The sequence below is a fragment of the Ischnura elegans genome, chromosome 4 (assembly GCF_921293095.1).
Source record: "Ischnura elegans chromosome 4, ioIscEleg1.1, whole genome shotgun sequence".
Classification (NCBI taxonomy): Eukaryota; Metazoa; Arthropoda; class Insecta; order Odonata; family Coenagrionidae; genus Ischnura; species Ischnura elegans.
This window is the reverse complement of record NC_060249.1, coordinates 114,228,265-114,252,685: the sequence shown is the minus strand read 5'-3', so window position 1 is coordinate 114,252,685 and position 24,421 is coordinate 114,228,265. Positions and strand designations below refer to the sequence as shown.

General features: G+C 38.8%; 1 protein-coding gene across 1 annotated transcript in view; it reads right to left on the bottom strand.

The window, feature by feature from the left end:
• The window catches only part of LOC124158221 (flocculation protein FLO11-like), a 390,266-nt gene that overhangs the window by 133,417 nt on the left and 232,428 nt on the right, over positions 1–24,421 (bottom strand). The window lies entirely within an intron of this gene.

The following is a 24,421-nucleotide window of genomic DNA, read 5'->3' as shown; positions in this document are numbered from 1 at the left end:
CCAAACTGCCTAAAACCTAAAAGATGAATGCATAGATAAAGAATACCCTATTTGACCACCATAAAATGGTTTCATATGGTTTTATGCAGAGATATTTGTTAGAAAACAAAATTTAAATCGGTCATCCGAATACTACGTCAGTAAAGAAGCGGAAAAAACGAGAATAATCTCAATGGACATAGATAACAGCAGGGAAACACACACGCACAGGGGTTGGTTCAGTATCTACGGTCTTTTTCGTTGGAACGTGGAGCGCTCCTTTTGATAGAGAGAGGCACGGAAAAAATAAATCACAAGATGATTTGAAGGGGGAGGGGTGGACCATGTGGCAGGGGTGGGATGAGGGGTTGTGGGTGGGGTCGAGGGGAGGAGGGATGTAGGTCGTTAAAACGCCCCTCCCAGTCCCCCACCCCCTCTACCCCTTCCTTACTGTTCCCACCGAATCGAACCACCACAGCATAACCTTCCCACCCACCCCACACCCACCAACACAAACCGAAAACCCATTCCGACCTTCACCACGGTCGGCGCGACGCAAAACTGGGCCAGTACAGGAGGCGACAATCACTGCCCGCTCGCCATGTGGGAGGAAGGACTCGTTCCCAACAGCTCAAAATTGATTGAACTTGACGTAACTTAGGAGCAACTTTTTAACATCTCTTCTGGATACCTGTCGATAACGACTCCAGTGATATTCACGGGTTTGTTGCTGCTGTGTCTAATTTCCCAATGGGAATCTATTTTGTTGACCCTGACAGATATACAAATTATTTAATCTCTCGAATTCTTCTTCTTATAGACCTTCCTGAACCTCATTCTCCGACAACTGTCTTCATCGCGTCCTCCAAATAATTTTGCGAATGGTACGCTATCCCGACTTTATTGGTATCTCTTCGTTCATTTTTTAATCGATCCGCATGTCTTCATTACTCTATTACAGCTCTTCAATAACAACACCACAGACATTTATTTGCTGTTGTGCCTGATTTTCCATTGGGAATCTGTTTTGCGAAGGCTGTAAGCGTGGTAGTTGAGAGGAAAGTAGAAGGTGAAGTGGACGGAGAGGAGGAGAAACGACGGAGTGCTGGGGCATGGCGGGTGAGGAGAGGCAGCTTCTAGATGAGATACGGAGGAGACAGAAGTTTGGATGGAGTAAAAGGCGGGGAGGGGATAGAGGAATGCAACGAGGCGAATAACATAACTACTTCCCGCTTTACCCCTTCCTCAGACTACATGTAAACAAGGCGGATCATCAGTTTCTGCGCATGCGACTAAGAGTGAAATGGTAAAATCCTAGATCGCGTGATGGCCCTGATTGGTCAGATTGGCCCATTACGACGACAGCGTCATTCACGAGGCGAACATTTCGATTTCAAATTTTTTCTCCTTAACATTAATTCCTCTAAAAGAGTGTTGGAGAATCAGTTTATTTTGTGAAATCCATACAGACTATTTTATCTCCAAGTTTTTCCATTTGCCACAATATCATCGAAGTTTGGGGTTACAATGTTGGTCTCGGCTTTCGCTTACAGCACAGCCGACTTGGGCGCTCCTAATAATTTTTATTCCGAGGTCCCTACTACAAGCACGGAGCCATGTTAAGCTCATGTAACCAACCAGCATTCTGGCCAGCTTCGTTCAACCATCGTAAAATCGCTCTTCAACACAGTTGTTACCAGCATTGCGAGTGTTACGGATAAATACAGACGAACAACACACCATACATAGAAATGAATATGCCGTATTTGGAAGCATCCTAGACGAGTTCAGTGAGTGCTGGTCCGACACTTTCTAAGGAGACCTATGTTAGATAAACAAACGGAATTCAATGTAATAAAAAATAATGATGTTCGTGGGAAAAAAAAAACTGTATCAATCATACGCCGTATCGTTGCACAATATCTTCTAAAAACTGAACATAAACATTTTAACTGACACCGTTTACCAAGTGGTTCATTCAAAATGTTTGTTTTCTTTTGTAAAACGAAAGTGGTTTTTCAAGGGAGAGATAAAAAACGAATTTAGTTCATATAATACGAAGTAACCTTTTCCTAGTGAGGCTGGGTAATAATTTTTTTACTACGACTTGAAAACTTTATCACTGCATCGTAGAAATACTCAATTATTGTAACGTAATACTAATAATTTTTCTTATTTTTCACGAGGAATGCCAGTTGTAGTTTCAAACCATTTATAAGGAAAGAGGGAAATAATTGGAACTGGTTCATAAAATTGGAGTAAGATGTATAAAAATAGAAGCAGATAAAAAAGAGGTAAGTACTGACCAAAAGTAAAGTAGGTCAGCGAATATTTTAAACTATTTATTCTAGGCGTTATAAGATAGTATTGAAGATCAAGCGGATCGATCATATAATAAACGAAGAGATATTTATAAATACAGGATAGCGTTAGATTCGCAAAACAATTTGGAGGTCCCGATAAAGATAATTGTCGGAGGATGAGGTGCTGGAAGGCCTTTCAGAAGAAGTCCTCGGGAGAGAAAAAAAATTGTATAACTTTCAGGGTGAACAAAACAGAACCCCAACAGAAAATTTGATACAACGGCAAATAAACTACAATCCCGATAGTGCTGTCATCGTCAGGTATCCAGAAAAGATGTAAAAATGCCAGAGGTTAACATTTTTAGTACAGTGCAGTACCTCTTAATTTAGAGAAAACTTATAAAAGACTAAAAACGACAACCACCGTACCTAACTAACATTCTGCGACTGATTTTAGGAAGAGAAATATAATGAAGTTTGTGAAGTGATAATACCACTGAAGAATAGAGAAGAAAGTCGAAAGAGCTAATCTAAATCTGAAGGGTTAATGGCCTGAGGAGATAATGATGGATGTGTGTACTGCAAATTCAGCAAATTTCTGGCTACACGACAAGTGTCACCTGCCCCACCAGGACAATACGCAATTTTAGTTAAATTTCTTCGGCCTCAAGCGAGCTAACAAGCCTTTCCTAAACCCAACCCTTTTCCTTTCTACCCGGACCATCCGCATATCCTCCAGCATCATCCCATCCCATTTCCTCGTCAAAGCCGAGATCTTGTCGCCCTGAGGGCTGTAGCTCGGGAAGCGGCTGTTATAATGGCAGACTTGGCCTCGAAACAAGCGACTGTCGAAACTCCTCCCGCGGCGGCGATAAACCGCAGAACAGTTTCCACGGAAACGCCGTCGCCGCCGCCTCAGGTCGGCGCAATTTGCAGCGAAATTTTCGGGAATACCTATTGCCTTGACTACAGCGAGGAAAACAGAGAGCTAGAGAGAGGTGCAAGCTCTGTAAGCGTGAGGGGCGTCTGGATATTGCATGAGTGTCCTGGACTAATAAGAGAAACCTGCCATAATTAAGAGGCGAGTTTCCACAGTAAAGACTCTTCTCTACTGTCGTACACGAAACCAAATATTAAAAATGAATGATTAAGATGACAATGATGAATAAACAAAACAATACGTATTATTATTAGAGCCTCTACCGATTATGGTAAGTTTCCATGGATTATTTAAGAAGTTTTCTGGCGGCCTCCACTCGCTTCATGTACTTCCCTCTTCAATAAACAATAAGGCCCACTGGCTTTTTTATTCAACCCAAAAATACTTCTATTAAGAAGAAAAGCATTTACTTCCTCTCCCTCATTTACCTAACATTCTTCCCTTTAAAACTGTTTTCAACATCCCCTCAGCACTTGCTCCATCCATACATTACCTCCTTAGTATCTCATCTAAAATTTTCCTCTCCTCACCCACCATGTCAAGCACTTCGTCGTTCCTCCTCCTCTCCGTCCACTTCACCTTCACCATTCTTCTCCACACCCACGTCTCGAGCGCCTCTAGTCTCTCGTCCTAAGTGTCCATGTCCCAATACCCACGCTTTAAAATGTATTGTAATTATTTACTTTTATAATTTTTGTATTTGTAATGCAATTTGTAGTTTTTGTACTCTTTCCGCTACCGTAGTAGCTATACGTAAGCTGCGTGAAGGTACAAGATGAAACAAATGCCGGCAAAAGAAATTATTTATTGCGCATTCAAATTTTCTCCAATGCTTGAATAGGTATTTATTATTTTAACGTGAAATACTACCATCTAAGATGTGACTAATAATCTTTAAACTAATTTATCTTTTAATTATCTAAACTATCATTTAATATAATTTGAAATCAATTAAAATTCTCACATATTTCGTTTGAGAAGGATTTATTTCGCAGTGGAAAGGCTATTTATACATTGGAATATTTCTTTTAAACTAGCTTCACACATTATGTTACATGCATTTGTTAAAATTAGCTAAAAAACTCAAAATAGTTGTAATCTCTCACGGGAAATTAACAAATACTTGCGACAAACAAATACAATAATTTAAAAGTATATTAGCGTGTAAGATACATGAAAACCCACACACCAGCACGTCGAGCTATCTAATTTCAAATATGAAAATCCTATTTATTATAGCTTAAGTGAAGGGTTTGACTTCCTTGACACACAAGCACCGAAATCAATAGGAAGCGCAAATGCAAAACGCTAGAGAACTTGGGCACCTGGGCAAATCCGTGGCGTCCCACCATAACGACTCCTCGCGGTGTCGTGCGCCATTACTCATGCAACGGCCGGGAACGGAACTAGAGACGACCACTACGACGACGAGACTACGGGGCTACGACCTCCGTTCTTCCTTTTTTTGTGTAAAAAAAAGAACGAGTAAATGCGTCCAAAACACGATTTTACGTCCTGCGTCCCCGTATTGAGCCATCAATCCTTCCAGTTCGGTGACCATATGCGGCCGAACGTCATAAACGTGAATGGATACCGATTAATTTCCTCCAGTGACCACGACGTCACTGAACCGTCAAGAACGACAAAGTTCACGGTACGATATTTTCGTATTTTTTTAAAAGTAAGCTGAGTGACGGGGGTGGTGAGGTCAACGCAAAGGGGTAAGCACGTCGGGAAAAAGATTATTTTCAAGTTCAATAAAGAAATAAAAAAGGTTTTCTACCGTTTACAAATAGTTTGCTGCGACTCAATCCCCATTCTCCCAACTGCTAACCGATCTATTCGTAGTCAATTAATAGAATACTCCCTACATTTGAGAATCTGTTTACTATAATTCAAGAAATCCAGGGTGGGGGTCAGGGAAAAAGGAAAATTATAAACGTAAATTATGAAGAAACGCCTTTAAGACATTAAATTATTTCCTCTTGTTACACTTGAAAAAAGAGAAAAAGAATAAAGGTTTTTAATAAATGAAAAATTAGTAATTGTATAATATTAATTACCTTCCTCATCTGGATTTCCTATTTTTATTGCATAAATTAAGATTAATCTCCTATATATCGCCCTATTATAGTTTTCAGCAAGCTATAACATTACATAAGTACCATCTCTTGACATGGAAAGGCATTCCATATCACGCGCACATATTAGAGCTGTTAGTCATGCAAACACATCTGAACATTTGAAAAAGTGTACAGTAAAGGCTACTAATACACTCGGTCACTATTTCAATTAATCATATGCTAGAGTCCACGGATCCTATAATATTAAAATTTAAGGTATCTCTGAAGGAAAAAGACAAGCAAATAAAAAGAGAAAAACAAATTATACAGAAAATAAGAAATATATATTAAAAAATTTCAACGATGAAACAGGCAAAGAAGAAGGGCGACAAAATAAGAAATGCTTCACTGGAGATAATAACAGAGAAAAGCTGCGTAGATAACAAGCCTGAATCACACCATCATTCTTTTCCGTACCTCAGATTGATAGCTCCAGGGATAGGTTCGCAGGGACCAAGAGAGATATCGCCTGACCCACAACTTCATGAATCACACGTTTATTCCCACCGCCTCTTTTTCCAACGTTTATTCCGTGTTTTTCCATTTTTACAACTGTTATTCACTGGGAAGCCAAGCGTGGCGTTCCAATAGGGTAGTTGCATTCATCAAAGAAAACAATAGGCATTGAATGCGATTCGTTACCCACCATTAGTGTATTCATAATATACAAATTATTTGGTTTTAGAAATACCGGTTTAGACGAATGGCAAGGGTCAATTTTATCCTCATTTGAAAAAGGCCAGATTGGCGCCCATGCGATTCCACTCCGCATGACGTCACAGGGACCTAGTTTCTACTCGAGAGGATAGGAGTTATACATCGTCTGAGGTTACCAATGCATGCATGAGGCACAGAGCTCAGGGAAACATGTCTTAATAATCACCTATTAAAACTGGCTAAGGTCGGAAAGTTTTCTTCGTTTGATAAGGTATTAATAATCCTTATTTAAGCCAAGCGCTACCAGCTAGCCGGGTACTCTGCTACCTGCTAGCATCCTGCGTCGTATCAGCGCTCAAAGCCTCGCCCCAAGGTCACCTCACTTGCGGCAGCGGGAACCAGAACGACGTCACACGGAGTTTTCCCGGCATTCATACTTAGCCGTCGCGTTTTCACGCGCTTGAAATTTTCACTTTTCATTTAATCGCGAAAAATAGATATCGTCATTTAAAAATCTAAAAGCGTGAAATACGTACTCCAGGAGTAATAATCTTTCGATTTAGGCAATAAAAAAATAATAGGTAACCACCCTATTACCGCTAGCGGTAATAGGGTGCGCTCGTCGTGCGCTCTGGCGATACCAGCAATGGTTTCAGCGACAGAAATAGGGACGTTTCAAGTAATGGAAAAAGGGATGGAATATCCATCCCTGGAGCCATCGCGGAAAAAGATTTCGTTAAACGGTCATTTAGCCGCTATCATTGGAGCTATCGCTCGGATGGGACGGAGAAAATGATCTTGTGGTTCAGGCTTTAAACTCATAAACTTGGCAAATGGGTACCGCCGTTAGTGACCGCTCAATACCGCCATCAATTTAATTTCCTGGGTGTTCTCAATGGGTTGGAAAAACATCACCAGCCAAGCAGGAAATCAGTGAAGAAGAAAACCGCCAATACGTTCTGGATCAACGTAGACGTACTTCCGTTCGTACGAATCGGTAATCAAAGGCTGCGAGAACAATGGCATTAGCACTTCAATGGTTTTACTATTCCTCCTCTTCGCAGGTTTGATGATTCCTAATGATAGCACTTCATGACTTCCCACAAAACTCTTGACATGAAACGGCGATCACCTATCTTTTTGGTCCTGCAAGGACTCGTTCAAATTGGCGAAATCAACTATTTGGGAGAATTTTTCATGTGAGAGCAGAGGCGGGACAAGGATAGGGAAAAGGGGGGGTTAAATGGGGGCAGGAAAAAAATATTATTATTAATTCTAGTGTAAATTGCATAGCTCCCTCAGCCCCCCCATAGATCCGCCACTGTGTAAGAGTAATCATATAATAAGTTTAGGTGACAGAAATAAAAACGAAATTTCATAATTATTTACCCGTCTCCTCATTAATACCAAGTTTCAAGATGATCACCGTAAGTGAATATTTAATTCTCTTGGAAAACAAATAATTTTAGATCAGTTTCATTAAATATCTGAAAGTTATTTTTGGAAAATTTGAAAATAAACTTTCCTATGCAGCAAGTATGATTTTCTCGTCTCAGCATTGTTAAATTTTATATTTATCAATAACGTTAAACCAGCTCACCTATTCAAGGCATCGACAGTTTGCTATCGAAGCTGGAATCATTTTCTGGAGAAAAAAAATCACTTTACTCCGTAGAAAATGCATCGCATAACTGAATTTCATTATTAATTAAACGCCTCTTTGGTAACTACGAAATATATTTTACATAAGCATGACTGAAATTGCTTGCATAGGCATTACTCGGTAACGAACGAGTGTGGATCCCATTAGTCAAAAAAATGCTTAAAATCTCCTCTTTTAGAGTAAACTTTAATAATTGATGTAATAATAATTAAAATATACTCTATTCGTATAATTTAATCATTTCTAAATGAAGAATTCTCCTAAATACTTGATTTCGCAGAGCCAATTCGAACGAATCCTCGTGAAATAAGAATATTTCCCCATGAAGTAAGCCGTATAAAAAGTCACGCGTCGTGGCATGGAAATCTTTCCTTCGGAAGAAAGAGAGTCGAGAAAGCCATATAAAAAAGGGATAACATAAATCAAAACGGAAGGAGATCCCCAGGGAAAGAGAAAAAAATTCCAAGGGGTTAGGCACTGGAATAAATAAGCCAATAAATAAACAAACGAATATTCAACAGAGAATTTTCTCCTACTTATCGCCCTGCAGATCCGGAACTCTATTATTAATCTCTTATTTATTGCTACCGCAGGAAACTTCAATAGCCATGATTATATTCTCATGGCCGTATGAATGAAGGAGCTTTATTTCCAATTTTGAATACATCAGCATGAATCTAGTTAAGCTTCAAGGTACTATTTGGGATACGTATAATTTTAATCCTTTATAATAGGCATAAGGAACTGTGAATAATTTGCTCCAAAGAGAATATCGGTTGGTCAAAGGACTTGAACTGCAATCAAGATGAAGTTTTAAGTGTCAAGATAGTCAATCCGAAACAAAAGTGCCAAGGAAATCGAAATTCAAAAAATTATAATTAAAAAGCAAGTCGTCGAATAAATGAAGATAAGTACCGACTATCCTATCAAAATTTGCTCGTCTCTCTGACTCTTATGAGGTAAAAACGCTAATAATGCACGCCTTTCTCCGTGGTTGTCCCAAATATTGACCAAATTTAGCAATGCATCGAAACATGCATAATTCCTTACCGCTCCCATTAACTTTGCGCACTCGCTCATGAACGCTCCCTCAAATACTCCTACCTTTATAGATCATGGAATTTCCCTTGCCTCTTGATAGCTGTGAAGCCCATCCTTCTCACCTATTAACCATGCATGCAACGGAGAGCATTTCCTTGTTTCTCAACCGATAACATTCGATTTCTTTGTTCAAAATATTTGCCAAATGTCTATATTATATTTATAGCTTTGATAAAAGTTATATATCGTTATAAAGAGTAAAAAAATACACGAATATCATTCCATGTTTAAATACGGATAATGCGACCCTGACTCTACTTTCTCTATTTATCCGTTTTGATTTTAATCTGAAGCAAATAAAAACTCGAAGATGCTATATCTAGCAACTACGTCCACTCTGTCCACTACGACCCAAGTTACCTCAGTAAAATTGATGTAAAAATCATTTTGTTGTTCTTATTTGCCCACGACACTTTTTAAAGATACCTTAATCGATTGTACGACGTGTGTAAATTAAGTAATGAGACTGATTCTCTAGTGTTCGATCTGGCAATACTGGAGACGCGTAAGATTGAGGGGACGCAGGTAAACATCTGATACGCGGTCAGTACAAATTTGAACACGCTACAGTTGTTGCGGTGTCAGTGGTGATTTTTTTTGTGAGAAAGAATTTTTTCAGTGCGTTCTAAAAATTAGTGACATCAATTTAGGACAACTTTGAGCTATCAAGTTCTGCTTCAGACTTGGAAACACAGAAACGGAAACATTTTAATAACTCCGCCATACCTATGGAGGCAGCGTTTAACGCACCCGTTTTTTATGCAAGTGCCTATACCCTACGATTCAAGGCAGTGATATCGGTCAATTATTGACTTTCAATGCAAGTATTTTACCCATAACAGCTATTTCATGAGTAGAATTATGACTGATATACCTACATTAACATAACAGCTAGTTGCGGAATTGCATCGTCATATCTTAGCTCAAGTTCACGTTAACTATCGCATCAAATCAAAAAATAGATCGGCAAGCAAATTACGTAAAAATTAAATTATATTGGCCTTCGCAAACTCTTCTAATTCCTCGTTTTTCTACCCATAAAGATCTTTAGACCGTAAAATAATAAGGGCATTTTTTTGTTATCAGAGCAGAGATGGAAGTTTCCTCTAATATGAAGTCGGTATTCATTATTATCAGGGAAAAAATGCAACACGATATCCGGCTAAAACTTCTCTCTGCAACATCCTCATTAGCTGAGGAGCGTGTTCTTAAAAATGGAAAGAAAAACAATATTTGTTTCAAGGGATTACGCTCAAGTATTCATGCTTGTAGTAAGATCCTTGAGAGTATTTTATGAGCGAAAGGTTTGCTCGCCCTCTTTATTTCCCTGAGAGCTTTTTCCTTCCATGAGAACGGACGGAGAATATATTTGCGTCTCGTTTTTTTCTTTCACCCAATATGTTCCGCCATACCATCTTCGGCTCGCAGATCTGGCATCCCATCGTGTTCATTTCCTGGAACGTTTTTCTATCCCATTTTATCCATATTTCATCCATACACGTATTCGCGTTTTTTTACCTTCCAAGAACAAGACTGCCTCTCCCAGTCTCCTCTAAAACTAAACTCAAATTTAATTTCCGCAGCTCCATAAAACGTAATTCGAGGAAATACCAGCCTTCTCCCGCTGTAATTCAGTAGAGGGCTACTAGCAATAGCAACTCTCAGCAAATAAAATGTTTAGTATTAACACCGCTAAGTAGTAGATGAGCGGTAAATGTCACTTTCGTACTGTCAACGAAAAGTAGTAAGTGCCACTTCAGCATTGCCATCGTTGAAGAGGAAGAGTCACTTTAGTCTTTCCACCTTTAAGCAGTACAAGTCACTTAAGTGTTGTCACGGATAAGTAGTGATTGAGTAGCAAGCATCACATCATGAATGCTTTGACCAAATTTTTCCTGATTCTTGGGACTTTATAGCTGTAGACAGCTTTTAATAGGGTCAAGCATTCAAGGTAGGAAGAACGTTTAACTGAAAATGCATAATTTCGGCCATTTTATGCCAAACTCTTTAAATTAAGACAACAGAACCTGATACGAATATTGATTCTAGCACCTGGATATCTTAAGAATACTATTTTCAAACTACCAATCAATCTTAAAATCCACATAATCAGACTAATACAGCATGACTGACAGTCCTTTTATAAGCAGACAAAATACTTACACAAAAAGATATGCCAACCCTTAAAATTGTAAATTAAAGTTGTAAATTAGTACAATATCTAGATGGCAACTTCACACCTAGGCTGAGCATTGCTTCAGGAAAAATAAGATGCCAATAAATCGATGCTCAAAATGTTCAAAGCGATTATTTGGAGCGCGTCCAATTCATCCGATAAGAAAGTCGCCGGGAAATGCCTTCTCCACATATTTACATCTCTTTTATTCGCAACTTTAACGAAGACCGTCGGGACAGCTTTGGCAACGGAACGAAACATGCGACGACCGATTCGAGCCACCCCCAGTCTCAAAACCCGCAGACTGCCATTGATGAATGTTGGTTGGAATGGATCCCGAACAAAATATATAAAAAGACTAGTGATAAAATAATATACAGGAGAATGCGGAAGAAGTAATAATAAAAAAAGAAAGGATGCACTGAGGGAAGAATAAAATGAGAGATATTAGTGGGAGGGGGAAGAGTATGGACCCATCCTGCATGTGCACGAGCATTCATACGTTTCGGGGATGTTGACAATCAACGCCGATAGAGTGAGCGCAAGTGCGCAGAACCAGACGGACATCCTGCGGTCGCTCGCACCGTTGAGTGCGCAAACTGTCTCGCGATCGCTAAAACGTCACGGAGCGTCGCGAACAGATGAATGTCTAGTGCGCGCGATCTTCCTCACGCCACATTTTTTTAGCATGATTACACATCAACATGGTAACAAGAATAAATTCTATTCAAAGCCCATACGACATTATTTTACAATTAAGCGCAAGCATGCTAAGACCTGAAGAGCGAATGGAACATATTTATCAACTATTTATAACCGTAATAATGATTGTGTTATTGTTTTGCAAATAGTGATCACAGCACCTCCAGTGTTCAAAGCGATGCGTAATTGCACAAAGGAAGGTAAAAATGGACTCAAAAATTATTGTAATCTTTGGGAAGTCCAAAAATAATTCTTTGTAGTTTTCATTAATTAATTTCACTCTCCGCAGAATATAACTTACATAATATATGTAACACCAAAGAGTATACCCTCCGGCACGCTCGTAGCCTTACGCTGCACAATGAAGGACAATGAAAGATGAGAGGCACTGTATGAACAACGGATGAAAGAAAATATAAGAGAGAGAAAAATATTGAATGCTGTCAAGTAAAATTTTTCTGTAAAGGAAAAAATAGAAGCATACTTGAAACTAAAATGAACTAGAAAACAAGAGGATGTTAGATCGCGGGTGTAATCTATATTTTACCCTTTTTCGCATATGTTCCTATAGAAATTAATTTTAAAATAATGCAGATACTCAACGCACATGGAAACACTGTAGTGGAGACACCATTTCTGCTATATCAACTCAGCGGCGGTTAGAAAGCGGAGTTGCTTTACCGAATGAATAAACATTTCTAGACCTCCTTCGGTAGCATTCATTGGAGTCAGGAAGTTGAAAGCACTGGCAGAGGATTCTTCGTAATAGGGATGTTAAATTTAAAAAAAACATCGTATTTGAGGGCAAGGAAAAGATTCAAGTACCTACATTATTTCGGAAATATGTTTCCGCGCAACATTATTATAAATGTTTATGTGAAATGAGCTGACCTAAATTTAAGAACCGTAATGATTTACCGAATGGAGTATAAAAGTACATGGTTTTGGAAATTATTCTAGTATTATATTCACGAGATCCTATAAAAATATAACATCTTAAGAGCATCCAATCGCAATGGCATAAAATGCTATCATTGCCGCAAGTTCAGAGAAAGAAGAACCTTCCTAAAACCTTGAGTGTTAAGTATAAGCAATAAGGGTGGGTGACGTCACTATACCTAGGTCCCAACATACCTCAATCGCTGCATTGCAACGTGTATTGTGTTACGTGACCTGCGTGCGATTAGCGAAATGGTGCACTATTGCTGTGAATTTGTGTTCCAAGAAAAATCATTCAAGGGAAGCCCAATGACCTTTCACAGGTGAGGATTTAAGTTTTAAAAAATCAATGCATAATATTTCAATTTTAATACGTGCTTAAATTTTCCTCCCGTTTATTGATGTTTAAATATCCCAAGTCACGTGATACATACGATGGATAGAAGTGTTTACTGAAGAGAATGATATCCACCTGCCATCTACCTATTCTTCTTCCGTGGCTAAAACGGTTTGCTAATGCATGATTGTTGTGACGAAAGTTCTCTCGTTGCTTCGTCAGGGAAAGAAGACCAGGGGGTCTATTCTCTAACTCGAAGCTCCCGTCGTGGTAGCTTCGAACTAGCTACCAGAATTGGCTACCAACCTTATTCTCTAACAGGGAGTAGCTTTTTCAGACCGAGAATTTCTGGTAGCTTTCTCAGACCGGATATGGGGTATGAGAAATATTTCGTGCGAACTCTGATTTTACTCTTAGAACCAATGAAATCGCTCGTTTCATTTCGTAACCTGCGGGAAAATCAATGTAGTCGTTCTCGGCTGACTTTTTCTTCTAGTTGAAATTAATGTGCTTTGTAAATTACGAAATGCTGAGTGCCTTCAGCTTTCATAATAATAGAAATACGAATAATAATAGAAATACGTAGAAATAATTATATTTGGCTAAGCGGCTTTTATATCAATTCAATAGTTTCGATCGATGCAGCAGTTTATGTCACGATTGATAATCATGTAGGCCATGTAAATATAATGAAGAGAAAATGTTAGTAAACTACCAACACATTAAACCAATGCTATCACATTGTCGTTCTAATTCCCGAGAACTTTGCACTCAGCGCTCCTTATGCTTTTGCCTGTTTGATGCAAAAATTTTGATGACCAACTGTTTCTGTGCAGAGATTGTTCCTTCTTGCACTGCGAGAGAATATCGCAATAACATGTGCATACGATAAGTGTATATTATTTCGGGAATATCTTCAACAAAGTTAATGGGAAGGTGGAGAAAATTCTGTTTGAAAGTTACGTCATTTCACTCAGATTGGCCTAAGCAATCATTTTAGGCTCTCAATATGCTTCAAACGATATTTACACAAAACTCTACTGTCGTGCCGTTCTCACGACGGCTAAATTAATATTTAAATGGTTTTATGAATAAGTATTATATGCCAACCGCCAAGCTTGCACTATTGCAAGCGAGGGCGCGATTCATTAGAACTTGACCATCATTATGAAAAAACAACCTATTAAACGTAGTTCCTTCTCCCAATATTAAAGTCATATTATATTATTGTTTTTGTGATGACTTCCTCCGTGGGCTTCTGGAATATCCATGGCTACACTTTCTCAAAATTCAAAACAAATACACCAACTTAACTACCGGCACTGAAATTAAATGCGTATATACGGCCAAAGACACACAGATGAAAGCAGAATGATATCATGAACACATTTATTCATTGGAAGAGCAAAAAATTTATTAATAACTATCATGAAACACCTTACATTGCATTATAACACAATAATATATCCACCTCTCTCCGGTCTGCATCTATGTAACACTAAACTCTCTTCACACAATCACTTCACAACAAAGATCGTTGCTAATAATGCACGGTAAAGTTAATCATAAATGTATAAACACTTGCAAAAATAAGACATCCATCTCTGTGCAGTGGATACATTGGCATTGGTAATGATTTCAACGCATCAATTTGTACCGTCACTACAACAGTCTCTCGCAACATCAATAATAATCACTGTTTTCGGGGTTTTTCTTCTCACTAGTAATGACTTCATGCAAAATAAGATTTCACGTGATATAAAATGATTGAAAGTAACATTTTTCTTCTCCAAATAATGAAATCAACTAGTTAACGCGATCGATAGTTCACTCCGAAACATATATGTTTAGTCACGAAATTTGTCACTCATGCCCACTACTTTGTTAAGAATACAATAATTGAAGGCTTCAAATAATTTACGCAGCATTCCCGACCTTATTAAAGAAAATAATTACGCAAAACAACAAAAATAGTCAACACTTTTCTTGTTTACCACTCAATCGCTAGCCGTGTCAAGAAAGACTGATGGGATAGAACAAAAGATTAGCGACACGCGCCACTTGGTTCACGGCGGTTCATAGGAATTCCCATGGCCCTATGGGAATTCCCTATGTATTTTGATGGTAGCTAGCTGAAGCGCGGGGTTCGAGGGCGCGCTTCGCGAAGCTACCGTGGTAGCTAGTTTGAAGCTACGGAAGTAGCTTCAAATCCCATAGAGAATAAGGGTTGGAGCCTAATAAGCTACCGGTAGCTTCTGCAAGCTCCCTTCGCCGGAGCTTCAGCGTTAGAGAATACAAGTGGGAGCAAGTAGCTTAATTAAGCATCTTTCCACCAGAAAGCTACCGCGCTTCGAGTTAGAGAATAGACCCCCAGGACTGTAAATTAACGTCTTTTTTGGGTGTTATCCAGTGGTGACATGGAGCCGGAACGCCGTTCCAGCACTGGTTAACAAAACACATAATGGTCAAATAACACTTTTATCAATTTTGTTGCCACAAAATTTCTAATGTAAATTTCTAATTCGTAACCAAAACAAAAAAAATTGCAATAAAATGTAATTCATAACTCGGTAAGAGCCAGTGACGTCATGAACTTTTCAGCGAAAGGAGAAACAGCTCGTGAAGTAGACGAAGGATCCAAAAACGGAAAAAAGCTCGTCTCTCTGTTTTTCAAACTATTTCACAATCTACATTAATAAAAAATGGTGAACGAGCCCATTTTATGACTCGGTATATCAATAATAGTCAGTGACAACGTTAACTTTTCAGTGCTATCCTGCCAAACTCCCTGGAGGTAATTTATCTGGCCTATAGTGCTCCATGTTTCCCTTTCTTCTCCTATTCTTCAGCCCAACTCCTCGTCATTCGCCCTCAGCGTTCATTTAATCTTCCGCTGCACGCAATGTACCTGAATTCGACTTTTACTTTTTCCGGGTATGGCCTATAGTGTGTTTCCGTCCACGTAGTTCGAGCTGCATTCAGCGATATCTGGAGCAGCAAAGGAATTAATTTTCACCTGCCCGCGTCGGCGCGTCAATCTATACGACACGTGAGGAGAACTGAGGCGGCACGCGAGTCTATGTATTCTGTCTGCGAGTCCGACAGCGCCTCCATGAAAGGCGTCAAGGTCCCGTGTTGCGCAATGACACCCGCAGCCGTGATGACTGGATTATCACCAGGGGAAAAATGAAAGGAAAAAAATACGTAACGAGTATTTTTTTATCGTTTCTGTAACTCCCGCAGAGGCAACAAACAGTCGCCTATTTCCTAAGGCGCCCGCGAATCACGACCTCACCGCCTAGAGTTATGGCAAAGGTATCGCATGTGCTTGATGCAACAAACGTTGTCAGAGAGACTGCATTTGTTTACCATCGCAACAATGGGAATGAGCGTCAGCTGCTTCTCAAGCCGCCCTACGGCTGCCTCGCGTGCTGCAGACACACATCTTCACGGCTTTGGGTCATTTTCCTAACCAATTCCTGTTGTTCCCTTCATAATGCCAGATGATTTTTCTTTTTATTTCAGTTTTGCACAAGTAAAAGTTGTTTTACACTCAGCATTATGCGAATTACACTACCCTGTCTCCCCTGCCAACTTGGAGTTCCCTTTCCTGTTCATAATAAGGCCTGATTCCTATTATTCTATCTGTAAATCCCATTATTCACATCACCTCCCTCGCTTACTTAGCATTCTTCCTTCCAACATAGTTTTTAACATCCCCTCTCCACTCAGGACTCTCTCCGACCAAATTCTGACTCCTCTTAATCTCCCTTAGAATTTTCCTCCCAATATGCCTAGCACTTCGTCTTTCCTCTTCCTATCCTCAGACCATTTCACCTTTTATATTATCCTCCATGCCCAAATCTCAAATGCCTACAGTATTTACTCGTCCTATTTCTCATCAAAGAATGGAGGTGTTCAAAATGTGGGTCTAAAGAAGAATGGATAACATGAAGTGGACGGAGTGGTGGAGGACCGAAGAAGTGCTGTTCATATTGGGTGAGGGGAGGCAGCTTCTAGGTGAGATACGAAAAATTCAGGGTATGGATGGAGCGAGTGCTGAGCGGGGAGCGGAAGCTGAAAAGCGTTAGACGATAGATAGTAACGAAAGGGTGTAAATCTCATTGTGAATATAAGAGAGAATCCCACAAAGGGAGGGAGACTACAGAATGCTTCTTGAATACTCCATGGAAGCCTACCTTGATTAGTACAATAATTATATAATAATGTCTCCAATTCCACGTTTGCGCACAGTAAAGCGCTAATTTACAGATAAAACAACTCAATACCCTTTTTTTTAAACTCTTAAACAATTATCATTTCAAGAGCTCTTTACTACTCATGAACTCTTCCTTTGATGGCGCGAATATCTTCCTGCTGTCCTCGCAGCTTATTTCGTTTTCCTGTAACGTGCTGCCCGATTAGTTTAAAAGCTCAGCCAGTATAATAGTCCAGGAAATGAAGCTCATAAAAGTGAAAAACCTTGCAATTTTTTCAAACTGAATCAATTTGCACCAAAATTTGGGATTAGACTAATTATACCCCCTACTTCAAAATCTATATTATGCCGAAGGGCGCTTTTTATTTTTTAGGGGTGAAAACTACCCCTAAAACCTGGAAGTTAAAAAATTATTTTTTAAAGCTAAATACGTGTAAAATTTAGTTTAAATTATATGTACAATTATTTTTTTGTTTGGAAAATAATTTTAAGGTGTTTCAACCCATAATAATTAACCCTTATTGGGGGTTTATGTAAAAAAGAATTTTCAAACTGAATCGATTTGCATAAAAATTTGTGTTTATACTAATCATATCTACCTCCTTTAAAAATTTTTTCAAACCGAATCGATTTGCATAAATATTTGGGATTAGACTAATCATACCCTCTTCTTCAAAATCTATATTATTCGGAAGGGCGCCTTTCATTTTTTAGGGGTGAAAACTACCCCTTAAAGCTGAAACTTAAAAAATTATTTTTTAAAGCTAAATACGAGTAAAATTTAGTTTAAATTATTTGTATAATTATTTTTTTTGTTTGGAAAATAATTTTAAGGCGTTTCAACCCATAATAATCAACCCTTATTGGGGGTTAATGCAAAAAAAATTATTTACCTTAAAAATAAAAATTATTTATCACATTGTATCTTCTTATTCACTTTCTTACTCCTTTTATTATGCATTCACTTTTTTCTCTCATGATTTTAATTACAGCACAGAAAAGATATAACAATTGGATAAACAGAACAAACTTCGCCATGGTGACATAAACAAATAAATGCACATTTATGTAGACATTACATGAAACACAATCAAACGGAGACTGTATGGCTTCCAGTCTTCCCCCCACATGCATGCTCACAGGTCACTGTGAGCGAGAGCACACATACTCACATATGTGTATCTATACATACATCTTATGGGTATGTGTGTTTATTTTGTAGCAAATTTGAGTGTATCGTTAGCTTCTAACGTAAAGTACACAAAGTATATGCTGATTATGAGGAATATTATGCTCTGAATTGTGGATTTCGAATTTTTCGAAAATAAATTTGATTGGTATTTCAAACATAGCTCCTTTATTTTTTATGATAGAAAGTTCATTTAAATTGTATTTTGTAGAGTTTTTACTGACTACAAGTTCATGTGAATTAAATTTTTTTCGAGTCATTGATTTTGAAAGGGGAGGGATTTAAGGGTTTAAATAAGGTGGAGCTCCCTTGGAAATAGAGGTTTTAACTATCAATATCTCACCAAATATTTATTGTATAGAAAATTAAAACACACCAAAATATTTAAAAATAAAAAAGCTACAATTTATTACTCTTGCATTTTTTTCATATCTCTAGTTTTTTTGGAGTTATTTTGAAAAAAAGAGCATTTTTAACGAAATTGTAGAAAATGACTTTTCACTTTTTCCTCCATTTTTTCAAAATTTAGCGTTGTAAATTAAAATAACTTCTAGGATCAATTAAAAATACTTAAATAAAGAGAAATACTGAAGGGCATTGATCAATTTTGTCTAGTGTGGTAATACGGTGTTGTTTTCAGTGATTTTTTCGTACAAAAAAGTAGGGACTGATCTTATTTTTAATCATAACTTGCTCAAATTTCATGATAAAAAATATTTTTTCTCATTATAAGAAAGTTTTTTAAAAACACTTTTAAACAGATTACATAATGTTTCCCCGAAAATTACATTTTTCCCGCTATTTGGTATTGAATGTTTCAAATTTAGCGTATGAAAACAATAGATAACCATCAACAAGTTGTAGCTCGGTCGGAATTGGTCATAAAGGAAATATAAAACAAGATTTGTATTTAATTTTGCACAAGCTACAGTTTTGTAATTCACAATTTCCTAATAAAATTAATACTTTTCAAGTTATTTGCCTATAATCGATTAAAATCGTTGATTTTTCCGTCAAAAAACTGTTACTTTCATTCGCAAATAACTCGAAAAATATTAATGTTACGCAAAAAATGGTAAGAACATTTTATTCTTAGAATTCATTTTTCTATCGATTCCTGTGGTCAAAATATAATTAAAATTTTCCACCCCCGAGATGGGGTGGAAACCACCCCCAGGGTAAAAGCGCCCGTCGGCATGATATAGATTTTGATTCTTGGTATATGCCCTACTTATTGTGAAAATTTCAAGAAAATCGATTCAGTTTGAAAAAATTGCAAGCCAAAACGCTTCATTTCCTGGACTATAAGTCAATTGTGAGATGAAATAAATAAAACATAAACCTAATGTCACCGATTTCGGTATTTACGTGTTTAATATCATTTACAAGCCTATCTAGCCTGATGGTAGAAGTAACGAATTGGCACTATGTCCCAGATGACCTGAGGAAGAGAATAAGAGGCAAAGAATGGAGTATTTTCATGATTTTTGGAAAATTAACCGTCTCTTTTGAGGTGATTAATTTATATAAAAAATGTCTATTTCCTAAACCAGGAAATTTTGATCCGCGAAAACTGCCAAAGATTGAAGCTTCACAAGAATAGAGATCTGTAGGCGACCAGATCAGTGTTCTTATTTGACTCTACAGTAATAAAATAATAAGCTGCTTTATGCGCAAATATAAAATCTGAAGAATGTATCCTAATGGCAATGAAGCATGGAAGAAGAGGCGGATTAGAAAAGAAGTCAAGTAAGGAAGCATTCGACATGTGGTGCTAACGACGAATGCTGAAAACGGATAAACCGAAAATAGTAATGATAAAGTCATCATAAGGCAGGGAAAAAAGAAATGCCTTAAGAAGTTAACCTTACGGAGAAGACAGGAAAACTGGATGACATGAGAGTAAAATGAACTGCAAAGGAAGGCCTCGTATGAATTATGAGGATTAGGTGATGAATTATGAGAGAAAGGTGATGAATGCTACTGTGAAAAAGATCAATTAGTAAATCTGCATAATATGATCTTAAGATATTTGACCGACGATGGTGCTGACAAGATAATGTTAATAGTATTCAAAGGAATAAATTAGACCCGAGGATACAAAAACAAGTTTTAAGTCTTTTGAAAACCTTACGGAGAGGACAGAACGACTTCTTTGACAACATCGTCACACATAATGGTGTGCAGGAAAAGTGAAAGGAAAGATGACTAAGGGAGACCTCATAAGCATTAACAGAACAGGCTATAAAAAAATGTGAAGGAGAAAAATTACGTCGCCCAGAGTAAAAAGTTTACCTGATGAGAAAATTGAATGGAGAGGTGTATCAATATCAACTGTAGGATTTGCGTGAATTCTCGGGATTTCCATCGGTTTAAATCGTTGCGCATCACCAACGTTTCAACGGACGACTTGTCCTACGTCATCAGGGTGAAAGAGTTATCAGAAGGAAAGGTTAATCATTCACCCTGATGACGATGGACGTGTTTTAGTAGAGGATACAAGACATTGCAATAATTCCACTGAATTTATTTTAGTACGACGCGCGTCATTGTTACAACAACATTGTCAAGTTATTGGCTGACAGTTGGTTCTCAAGAGCTGACACTTGAGACTATTGTTGTAACAATGAAACGGGTCTTGCTTAAATAAATTCAGTGGAAACAATAAATGCCTTAATTTACTAATATTAATAACTTCCACCGCATCGTGCCATGTATCGTACAAGGAGGATGAGTCGTTCATTGAAACATTGGCTGCACACACATTTAAACCGGTGAAAACCCCGAGAAAACTTGACGCAAATAATTCTCCGGGAAAGAATTACATCACTCGTAGGATGCTGACCGACGATGAAGCTGATGGTGAGCGAATGACCAGAACATTCAAAAAGTCATGAAGTAGTCCAGAGAATGAGCGCGTAAGGTGCCACACGGCACTAAACTTTCACATCAAAACTCATCAATGACAGAAACGCAGTCGCGGATGTAGGTAATACTCACTGGGCTGTAGTGGGAATCCTCACTATCCATCCGGAAGTCGCGATTTAGTCGTCGTTTCTCTTTTATTATCCCTTTCAATCTCGGTTGCGCTGTTTGACCTCCCGACAAGGGCACAGCCCCGCCGCGCCGGTGACGCTGCAGCCGCTCGTAGAGGGGAATATCCGCTCCGACAGATTCTGGCGCAGTCTTTCCAAAAAAGAAACTCTTTTTATGTTGTTATCCTCGCACAAATTCTCACTAGAGAAAAAAAAACCGGTAAACTTCCGGGCCTTTACGAGACTTTTTCCCACAGATTTTGAATTCGACGGCGTAAACACACGCGTTGCCACGACGACGCGCGAACCGCACACGCAATAATGCGTACGGATGCGTCGAGCTTCGGGCTCGAAAACTACTGTCTACTCTATACAGCAAGCAGCTGGCGGGGGGCGAGGATACTCGACTGATTTGCTGAGAGTGGAAGGGGGGGAGGGGTCCCGTCCTACCCCTCTTCCACACCCCCCCCCCCACCCACAGGCACAGTGAACGCGACACAGAGAGAGAGAGAGAGGATAGACCGCGGTCTAAAGAGACAGGCCTCCCTGCCGATGCATCCCTTTGGGAGAGAAAAAAAAAATATAATGAAACAAATCGAGAGAATGATGGTGATGATAAAATGGGGAGCTCCTGAAAATGAAGGTTACACATTTCTCGCGTCAATCCTCCCCGACCCCCACTACACTCCCACCCACTCCCCACTAGCACTAACACTTTACCCTTAACATACAAAATACCCTTCCCCTACTCCACATCGCTAAACACCACGCGCTCTCCACCCACGTTTACCCCATAGCGTACCCCTCCTCCTCCCCCCAACAATTACTCCAATCTCAGCCCTCCTCTTCCCCCCCCCCCCCCCTTCGCATTCGCCAACAATCCGAGTGTATGAACACACGCAAGCACACCCACCAGCTCTGGCATTTGACTCTCCCTCCGTTTCGTAACAATCAAATCCTGCCGGCGAGGCCCATTCGACGATGTCTGCACCGAGAGGGGGTTTGTATAGTATGCATGTATGCCGCCCGCCCGCTAGAATAGCAGGCTAATCATAGGAGGGTGAAATTTGAATCGTGAAGTACCCATCAAGGGCGATGGGGAAAAAAAGGATTTTCATAAGCAATGACAAGAAAACACGATATCTGATGACCTTTCAAGAAATGCTCATATCCCCTCCTTCTTCCTCGCAGGCTGGAATTAAAGAGTAACTTAATCAGCGCTTCATAAAGCGAGTCAGGACAGTTAAAGCCACGTATTACAGCCATTAATGCAATATGAATTACTACCCTAAAGCATTCTCGGAGCTTTAATAAGGAATATCGGCCAGATTATGGTTATCAATTACATTTCTTTATTATACGAACCGTTAGATAGAATTTACTGTTTTATTTTGAAAGCCATTCTTATCGTCGAACAATACAGATAAAACTTACCGGGAGACAATTTATCACCCGCTGCCAACTATTCTAGACGTTTTGAAGACGCATATTAGATAGCATAACATGGCATTTTTTTAATAGGATTTACCTTTCACTTCCACCTGCTAAAAATATCATTGTATTTATCCCTGTCTAGACTCGATACATGGTGTCGCCAAAAACAGTTATTTACGTTCCTGAAAATCATTTTGTTTACCTCATTAGTTTTGAAGAATGAAAATTGCATAGATATTTGCCCTCAAAAGCTGGAGAACAGTTATTGGCATCCCACTGGATGACATTCTGACCAAACTACAAACTCCGTTTGGGGACTGGGATCTTGTCTTCATTCATCCATGCGTCGTCTACCCTCTGACCTCTGCTCCCATTTTAATATAGTTTGCACTTTTTCCACACCGCAAGCTCTCACTTTTCTCGCATAAAAAACTAATTGCACATGTAAGCCAGTCTCTTTCATTCGAAATTGCTTCATTCCACCGCCGACTAGAAGAAAACTGCCGGATCTGCAATATATTATCTACTAACTCTACTACTTAACTAAGCGAATACCACTATAAATCGCGTTATGTATAAAAGTATCTTAAGAATGTAACATCGATAAAATAAACAATAAAAAATAGTTATATGTGCCCATTGATACTTGAGTACATACATTTTGAAGAGAGTGAGAAGGAGTTGATTTTAAATATGTTTAAATGATTTTGGTTCAGATATTAAAATTCTTTAGTGATTTTTATTCCGGAATGTATGGAAGTGCAAAATAAAAGCTATGAAATTATGATTTTGATACACAACATTTATAAATATTGCATAGGCCAAATATTTCATAATGTCACATGACATATAAGAAAAAGTCTTGTCAATTTTTGAAAATGTTTTATAACAATTTGCTTTTCGTTTAATCTAATAAATTAACATATTACTTACGAATATTTGAAATTGATTCCTATTTAATATAATGTCATGTTGCTGCAAGAATCTCTAATGTGAATGCGAGGAATTAGATAAAATGATAGAAAATTGACAATTTAAAGGGCATCGTCACGTGACTTCGACCCAGCATTGACGAGTCCCCTCCAATATACTGCAGAAGAAAGAGGGAATGACTCGATGGTAGGAGAGTGAGTTTCTCACATAATTCACTTACGAATTTGGTCCAAATAAAGGAGTCGAAATGTCTGTAAGAAGAGATAGGATACGGAGGAATCCGAAGGGAAGACAGAGTGAATGAATGAAGGCGTGACGGATGGGCCTTTGATGGAGTAGGGGGGACTCCCTCATACAAATAAACGCGACGAAAAAAAAACGACCCGACTAACGGGGGTGAGTAACAGAATCCCTTTTCCACCCCCATAAAACCCACACTCCCACCCCCTCCGATCCCAAGTCTTTTCAACCTCCATTTATATATTTCTGTGCTTGCTTTCCCTTTCTCACGCGGATATACCCCCTCAGTTGACTTCTCATCGCTGAAGCCTGAATCACAAGATCATTTCCCCCCCCCCCCCCTCACGAGTGATAGCTCCGGCCAGGCACAGAAGTAGGGCGGGACAGTGGGGGCACGTGCCCCGGGCGGCAGATTTCAAGGGGGGAGGGCCAAATTTCAAAAGTTATTTAA